We start from the raw sequence: 9,783 nt of genomic DNA on the forward strand, positions 1-9,783 counted from the left end.
TGTGCGTCTGCAAAAATACTGCAGAAGTGTTTTTCATGCTCAAGTGGAGCTTCTTACGCTCGAGCGGGTCTGAGCTCGAGCGGCCCCTCTGGCGATCGAGCGGCTGTCTGAAGTCTGTAAAAATACTGGAAGTGTGTATTCTACGCTCAAGCGGGTCTCATTGCGCTCGAGCGAGTAGTGCCTTGATGTTGTGTCTTGGCACTCGAGCGGCCTTTCTTACGCTTGAGCGGGTCTAATTTTTTGTCTGACGCTCGAGCGTCAAAATCTCTGCTTGAGCGGACTGTACGTATATCAGATCACGAAAGTGACATTTTAAATCACTTTTTCTATCATTTCACTCTCTAAAACTTTCCAAAACCCTAAGTTGAGAGCTTCTCTCTCTAAAATACCCTATCTCTCTACATTTTGACCTAGATCTAGTGATCTTCTCACCCTCTTTCCTTTGATAAAAAGTTGGAGCTTCTCAAGATCTCCATTTTCATTCGAGTAGAAGTTGATTTCGTCATTTTTGGGGTTCGTCTCTTGCTTGGCTCATCTTCTCTTCTTGAGGTAGGGATATTCTACTCTCCTATATGGGTTTTAACATAGATGTTGGTCATCTTGTATAAATGGAGTGATTTGGGAAGTTTGGGTGAAGTTAGGGTTTGACATTGAAATGTTTGAATGAGGGGTTTTCTAATTTGAGTTCCCTATGGCTGTGAGAGGTCTTGAACATGCCATTACTTGGTTATAATTGGTGAAAATGGGTCGTGGATACGATTTATGTTAAAAGGGAAAAATGCCCTAATTTGAAATTATATAAATTATTTGTATCAATAATGAAAACATTGTGGAAATATGAAATTGGTTTGAGAATCATGAAATTGGAGGGAATTGTAATTAAATGGTGTAGTTGGATTGATGAATCACTCACATACGGAAAATGTGGTAAATTATCTGTTGAGAAAATTATTTATCTGTTTAGATATACCTGTTTTGGGCTATCGGTGGAGGATAGCCATGATTGTTGTAGAAACTGCATGATGATTAGGTAAATTGAAACTAATCAAATGGATTTTGTCATTAAATATGACGGTTGGATATAAACATTGAATATGTGATTGAATTGGTCATTGTATATGACGACATGTTTAAATACATTGTGAAAAATCTAGAAATCCCCTAGATGTTGATTTGTGATTATGTATCAATTTTAAGCAGAATATAACAATCCCAATCAAACAATCAAGACAAATCGACACAACGATTTTACGTGGAAAAACCACAATTGGGCACCTCCAATTGTGATAAAAAAACCACGGGCAACAGCCACAAAACAATCCACTAAGAAGATATAAAGGAATTACACATGTACACTCTCAATTACCTAGCGAATCCGCGCCCGAATTGAACCAACCTCTATGTGTCTCTTCCAACCCCGTCTTCACCTCGGAATTGTCTTGACGATGAGCCACTCCGGAATCCACCGAAGCTTCAGGCTCGAATTCTTCAGAATCCACCGAAGAACAACTCTCTCTTTTGTGTAGAATAAACAAGCAATCCTTTGATGTATACTCTTTAAACCATGAGTTGAATACTTAATCAAAACATCAAAGAAAACTAGCAAAATATCCCCAGATATAAACCTTAGCACCCACAAAGAAGATCGGGAGAAGTTCTCCCAGATTTGTACTGAAAACATGTATTTATAGAAAACCGTCCCGCGATCTCCGCTCGAGCGCCCAACAGCCTGCTCAAGCGGCTTCAGCAAAATATGCGTGTGACAAAACAGAGGTCCGCTCATGCGCGAAATCACACCTTCCAGTATTTTTACAGACCTGACAAACTTCTGAAACCCAGCATTCTCCGGTCGAGCGGGGGAATGTCCGCTCGAGCGGACAGGCAATTTTCAATGCATTTTTGCATTTTGCTTGAAAGTATTAACATCACAAACTACTCTGAAAGGCACAATTCAGGTTGGATTCGCATCTAAACACTCATAGCCTCACTGAAATAAAAAGTGCGAAAACAAATACAACTGAAAAGGAGTTTTGTCAGACGGGGTTGCCAAGAATAAAACCTAACACATTGTATATGTATCTTTGTTTGAGAGGAGATAGGAGATGTACTCCATTGTGTGGGAGAGGATAGGGGATAGACTCCATTGATAACTAAGTTGGCCGGAGTGTCCAAGGTGAAAATCCCGAAATCATATATATATATATATATATATATTCGGGTGCCAGTTCCCTCGGACGTAGTTCCGTAAAATGGCAAGTGAATGGAAGTGTGTGAATAATGTTTATGATTGAAGTGTTGATGATTGAGTTGTAGTCTCATTTTGAATCGTTTGGATAATAATGAACCATGTTAATGAATTGTTTTGGATAAACAAATAGAAATGGATTGAAATATGAAGGAAATGTTAATTGGTTATGGAAATGGTATAAGTTGGTTTACGAGTGTTAGACATTTATTGAATGCTAATGTTTTAGTTAATTCTCATATGTTGTTTAGCATATCTCTACTGGGCATTGGCTCACCCTACTTGGGACACCATTTTTCAGGTACAGGTGAGATTCTGCCTCCAAGGGCATAGCTTGGGAGGTTTTGGGGCAAAAGTCTCTATTTTGTTGTTTCATTCTATGTATATATGTTTTTCTTTTCAAGCCAAGGGTTTTGATTGTAAAGGGCTTTTGACCTTAATTTGTTGTAACCAAGTGATGACTTGGAAAGCTGTAAGCCCGTAGGGCATTCATTTTGTTGTTAACATGTAATATCTATTGAAGTATATACTTTGATGAATGAAAAGATGATATTTCTATTATGTTATATGGATTTATTGGATGGTTGGATTATGTCTTTTTTTGAGGGCGTTACAACTTGGTATCAGAGCGTACCGAGTTTGAATACTTTTGGTACGTGGGAAGTGGTTAGTACCACAATGGGTTTGTCTCGCTTGTTAGAGACTTAAGTGTAATGTTATGTGCTTATATGATAACATGTTTATGTGACTATATGAGCATAGGAATTAGTTTCTAGGATGTTGATCGGGTCCATGGGTTTCTGGGAGTCCTGTTGGAAAGGCATTTGATCACTGCCGTTTCTAACTGGAACTCTAGCAACGCCACGGGACGGTCATTATTTCGAAATGAAATTCGTAAGTGCTTATGTGATTAGGTGATTATGTGGAGTGAATTATAGTTGTCCATCGTATTAGGACGCGAGTGAAATAGCTTCGACACATTTGTGAATGTGCTAATGTCTTTGTTACCTTTATTAGGATGTCAAGACGAGGTCGTGGTGGTAGGCGTGGTACGCCTAGGGGGCATGAGATGCCTATATCGGATGAGATTCTAGCGCAAGAGGAGGGAGTTGGTCAGGCCAACGTAGCCGAGCCAGTAGGCCAGCAGGCCATGGGTGCCTTAGCCCACGAAATGGCAGGGGCACTGAGGGAATCTATGGACATTCTCAGGGCTGAGAATCAAGTCCAGACCCATGTAGTTGAAGCTGGGGCCGTCTTTTCTGAAGAGGAAATTCTTTCGGTCGAATCCGGACGAGTTTTTGGCAGATCCTAAGGATCCGCTGAAGGCTGATGAATGGCTTCAACAGATGACAAAGACGTTTGAGATGCTTGGCATCGAAGACGGGAGTTTGCGAGTGACCTTGGCGTCCTTCCAGCTGAAGGGATATGCGGGTCAGTGGTGGAAGTATGCGCGGGGATGCATTGGAGGGACTTGGGAGGCCTTTGTTGAAGCTTTCCAGGACAAGTATTTACCGGCTACAGTGAGGGAGAAGTTAAGGGATCAATTCTCCAAGTTGGTGCAGCTGAACACCCTAGTGGCAGAGTTCGAAGGCACTTTTACTAGCTTGTCTAGGTTTGCACCGGAGTTAGTGGCGACCGAGGAGCGTAGATGTTTGGAGTTCGAGAAGAGATTGCGGATCGGCCTCATGTTTCAAGTTGTCGGGTCCATGATTAGAGATTATGGGCGCCTTGTGGAGGTTGCTGCCCATCTTGAGACCATTATGCATGCAGAGGAAGAGAGGATGAGGGGCTCCAAGAGGAGTCAGGAAGGCCAGGGCGACGGTAAGAGATAGAGGGGTTCTAACCCTCACCAGTCCCAGGGAGTGTATTCGAGATCTACCTTTCTAGTACCGAGTTCGGGTTCTGGGAGAGGCGGTCAGGGAGACATCACTTGTTACAAATTTGGTCAGTTAGGCCACAAGTCTCCAGCGTGCCCAGAGAGAGGAGGAGGCCAGCGTGCAACATCATCTTCGGCTCGTTCTTAGGGCCAGAGTCAAGGTAGAAGCCAGTCGCTCACTTGTTATCAGTGTGGGCAGGCGGGGAACTTGAAGAGGTTTTGCCCGTAGTTGGGTGGCACATCTGGTGCGTTTGGTTTGAGGCAGGCATAGAGTTATCAGCCAGCGTAGTCAGTTCAGGCCTCGAGGGCCAATCAGGGAGCCTCTTTGGCTCAGTCTGTGTAGCAGTCTTATGCTCCGAGAGGTGAGCAGGTAGATCAGAGACCTTCAGGGTGCGTGTATGCTGTTACAACACCGAATCTTGTACCAGCTCCATCTATTGTGAGAGGTACCTTTTTGTTTTGCAACTCAATTGCTAATGTGTTAATTGATACGGGTCCATCCCATTCGTTTATATCTTCTGCATTTGCATCTTTTTGGGGATTGGAGTTGGCGCAGTTAGCAACTCCTATTTGTGTGGTATCGCCTGCTGAGTTGGTTTTGAAGTAAGGGTGTCAGGGCTGTGATATAGAGGTCGCCGACCGTCGGCTTCCATTTTCTTTTGTGTTGATGAATATGTCTGGGTTTGATGTGATTTGGGGTATGGACTGACTATTGTCATACCGGGCTATTATAGATTGCTACCGCCAGAGGGTTGCTGTATGTACCTTAAGTGGTGAGTGTTTTCATTTCTTGAGAGATCGAGTTGGTAGGGTTTTACCACCGGTGTATGATCCACGAGGGCGGGGTGAGCTTAGTTGTCTTCTCACTAGCTTTATGAGTAATGAGTGTGATGAGACTCAGATGGAGTTGCCAAGGGTGGTTTGTGAGTACTTGGACGTTTTTCCCAAGGATCTTGTTAGTTTACCACCACATTGAGAGATCGAGTTTTCGATTGATTTAGTGCCTAGTACGGCACTGATTTCCATGGCACCGTATTGTTTTGCCCCAGCAGAGTTGAGTGAGTTGAAGATTCAACTCCAAGAGTTGCTAGATAAGGGTTTTATTCGCCCTAGTACTTCACCTTAGGGAGCACCGGCCCACTTTGCTAAAAAGAAAGATGGGGCTTTGAGGCTTTGCATTGATTACCGAAAATTAAACTGGGTTACGGTTAAGAACAAGTGCCCTATGCCTCGTATAGATGATCTGTTCGATCAGTTGAAAGGATCCTGTTGTTTCTCTACGATAGACTTGAGATCGGGTTACCATTAGTTGAGGGTCAGGGAGGAGGATATCCTGAAAAAGGCATTCTGTACGTGGTATGGCCATTACGAGTTTCTAGTAATGCTTTTTGGACTTACCAATGCACCAGCTATGTTCATGGACTTGATGAATTGGATCTTTCGAGAGTTCTTAGATCGCTTCGTGGTCGTCTTTGTGGACGACATTCTGATTTATTCACCTTCTGAGGAGCAGCACGAGGAACACTTGCGAGTGGTGCTAGAATTACTTAGAGCCCATAAGCTGTATGCTAAGTTTGGGAAGTGTGAGTTCTGGCTAAGAGAGCTTAAATTCTTAGGCCACATAGTATCCGGGGAAGGGGTGACTATAGATTCATCCAAGATAGAGGCAGTGCAGGATTGGGCACAACCTAAGAATGTCTTCGAGATCCATAGTTTCTTGGGGTTGGCCGGGTATTACCATCGGTTTGTGAATGATTTCTCCAGGCTAGCTTTTGCCTTTGACTAGATTGATGTGGAAAGGGGTTAAATTTGTGTGGAATGAGATTTGTGAAAAGTCGTTCCAAGAGATTAAGGTTAGACTTACCACCACTCTAGTCTTGATTATTCTGAAGAGGGGTTTGGGTTATGCAGTGTATTGTGATGCCTCACGAGAGGGTTTGGGTTGTGTATTGATGCAAAAGGGGAAAGTAGTAACTTATGGCTCATGTCAGTTGAAAACACATAAGAGGAACTACCCTACTCACGACCTAGAGTTAGCAGCTGTGATTTTTGCCTTGAAGATTTGGAGGCACTATCTTTATGGTGAGAGATTCGAGGTGTTCTAGGATCATAAGAGTCTGAAGTATCTGTTTACACAGAAGGACTTGAATTTGAGGCAGAGAAGGTGGAAGGAGTTCATAGAAGATTATGACTTCGAATTACATTATCATCCGGGAAAGGCCAATGTTGTGGCCGATGCCCTGAGTAAGAAGTCCATTAGTGATGTAGCTTGTATTGTTATCCGAGAATGGGAGATGTTGGGTGCTCTTGGCGAGTTTGACTTGCATCTGGGTGAGTTTGTTAAGTCTGCAGCCTTGTTTTCTGTAGTGGCACAACAGATACTTGTGAACCGAGTGTTAGAGGCACAGAAAGGTGACTTTGAGGTAGAATCCCTCCGGAAGAAGATCTCCAGTGGGAAGGTAGGGAAGGGTTTGACTGTGTATCCCGACCTGAGTGTACGGTACCGAGATCGCTTATTTGTGCCAGAGCCTTACTGAGAGGAAATACTCTGAGAGTTTCACCATTCACGCCTTGCGATGCATCCGGGAGGCACAAAGATGTATCATGATCTAAGTCGCCAGTTTTGGTAGAGGTGTCACGACCCCAAACCGCCCCTAGTAGTTTGGTGCCGTGATGGCCAGCAATCCGAGATTACCGAAGGCCAACTTTCAAAAGTTTAACACAATCAGAGTATAGTATAGGGGCTCAGAGATGCGGAAGCGATAAATCAAAATACAAGTGGTCCATAAGAGCTGTGCATAGATCAAATGTAATGACATACAAGACATAGTTTCTCATTCGGTTGATAATAAATGAAATACATATCAGAATCTTGATCAAAAGGCTTCTAGAGCCGACATGTGCAAATACAATGATTACAAGCCAAAGAAGCATAATCTTCAAGATTTGCCGACGTAAATACAAATTTTCCGACATAGAACAAGTCAAGCCGACATGACAAGAATCCAAAACAAGCTTTGCAAAACACTTCTAGGCGTCGCCGCCGTCCTGCTCATCACCTACATATATATAGAGAGGGTGAGCTTGGATACTCAGTGAATGGCACTAGTAATAAAGGTTTTGCATGAATATAGCCGAAATCTTTTCCAAACAAGACATGCCAAAACCATACGAATATTAGCCGAGATCCTTTCAGAGCAAAACACATCAAAACTTTGTCAAAGCAAGAGATGAACCGTATTCATCCATCAAGTCTTACAAGTCTCAAGGGATGCTTACTGGCATCGGCAAAACACAAATCAAGCTTTCCGAACAAACAAATCCACGCGGTAAACCATCAGTGGCAAAACAAAGACTGCACGATCCGTAATCGATTAGTCGAAGGTACTGCAAAAGTTTATAGTCCTCCAGCACAAGGGACTTGTGTTACTTAAGCCCGTAGCTCTTTTTAACACGATGGTCTTGTGTTACTTAGGCCCGTAGCCCGCTTTAACACGATAGTCTTGTGTTACTTAGGCCCGTAGCCCGCTTTAACACGATAGTCTTTCCAAGAAAGGACCGTATCCTTTTATACTTAGTGTTGCGAAAGTTTAAAGTCCTCCAGCACAAGGGACTTTTATACTTGGTACTGCGAAAGTTTAGAGTCCTCTAGTACAAGGGACTTTCAAGATTGACATCAAAACAAAGCTTATACTTGATACATCAAAACAGAGCTCTTCATTCATGCTTAACAAATACTTTCGTCAAAACAAAGCAAAGCAAGATTTATCAAAACAGTATAACATAGCTTTATTAAAAATACCACTCACATAGATCTCCTCGGGTGTGGGCTCAAAGCAAAGATCAAGGACCTACAATCACATGGCAATCACATTCTCAAAACAAGCTTTATATGCATGCAAATGATCCCGGCATTCTCACCAGATCCAAGTCAATGACAAAGCAAAGCATGCTGGGAGTTTAAACACTGCTTCCGTCTCATGAAAACACACTGGGTACCAACCAGGTCTTTGCCGAGGTCCCACACCTCCTTGCCGAGGTGTGGTCCCGATGGCCTCATTCAAAAGCAAAGTCGGGAAAACCTGGGTTTCCCTTTGAAGAACATGAAGAACATGATGAACATGATCATGAGGAAGATGAATGCAAGATCATAACTTGTTACAAAAAAATCTGAGATTTGATGCCATGAGTTCAAAACATGGACCTAGGTACCCATACAAAGGTCATGCAAGAATAAACACAAAAACATGGTTTTTGCTCCAAACTTTCGGATCAAAACGAGACTTTCTTCAAGAACATGTGAATACTATCTTTCTCTTTCGAAACCAACTTCAGATCGATGCATGACATGCAAAACAGATTCGATCATGCAATGCAGCTAGATGATCAATAAGAACAACAAGAGTAGGTTAAGATTCTAACCTCAAAACTCGAATCCAACGGTTCAAACCTCGAAGATCAAGCTTGGAAGATCTATTCTCACTCAAGAACTTCTCCTCCTTTCTCTAGAGCTTCTCTCTCTAAAGGCAAAGATTTGAGACAAAATGATTTGTTTCTAGGTCTGCCGGCTGTCTTAACAATCAGCTCGGACACGTGGCGCTACTGGGTTGGTTCAACTCAAAAGGTGATTGATTGATAAGACAAGTCTATGACAAAGCGTATTCAACAAGCTAGATGGCAAGACACATCGGCAAGTAATGACATCGGCTAAAGTCAAAGCTTCGGCAACAGGGTAACAAAGACATCGGCTAGGGAGGACGACACTTGACTAAGCTGTGCCACACCTCGGCCTGGATGTGCCACACCTCGGTCTAGGTCATACCTGCCCAAGGACAAGGATCACTAAGTGCAAAACATCTCGGCAAACATACCCGGGGTGAAGATGGGGGTCGACCAAGTGGTTCCAAAACAGTTCTAAGTACAAAGGTTCAGAGGTGAACTAAGCTCAAGATGACCTCGGCTACACACCAAGTAAGGAACAAAATCATGCAAGCAATACTTAAACAAAACAAGGCAAGGCAAGACTTCCAAAACAACATAACAAGACAAGACCATGCATGAATGTATGCAAGTATGACAAGAGTAAGGTGAGGGTTGCTACAAGAGGGGTATGAAGAAGGATGTGGTGGTGTTTGTGTTAAGGTGCCTTACTTGTCAGCAAGTGAAGGCCGAGCATCAGAGGCCAACGGGTTTGTTGCAACCCTTGCCTATAGCCGAGTGGAAATAGGAGCACGTCACGATGGATTTTGTTGTGGGTCTTCCGAGGACTCAACGTCGTAGTGATGCCATTTCAGTGGTAGTTGACCGGTTGACTAAGTCGGCGCACTTTATTCCTATGCGTGTGAGAGATTCGATAGAATATCTTGCCGACTTGTACATTCGGGACATAGTGAGGCTGCACGGGGTCCCAGTGTCGATTGTCTGAGATAGAGATCTATGTTTTACTGCTAGGTTGTGGTAGAGTTTGCAGAGTGCCTTGGGCACTAGATTGACTTTTCGTACGGCTTACCATCCTCGGACTGACGGCCAGTCTGAGCGCACTATTCAAATCCTTGAGGATATGCTTCGAGGCTGTGTCCTTGACTTTAAAGGGTCGTGGGAGAGACACTTACCCTTAGTAGAGTTTGCCTACAACAATAGTTTCCAATCAAGTATTGGTATG

The sequence above is a fragment of the Camellia sinensis genome, chromosome 6, assembly GCF_055761805.1.
Source record: "Camellia sinensis isolate YWXY chromosome 6, ASM5576180v1, whole genome shotgun sequence".
Classification (NCBI taxonomy): domain Eukaryota; kingdom Viridiplantae; phylum Streptophyta; class Magnoliopsida; order Ericales; family Theaceae; genus Camellia; species Camellia sinensis.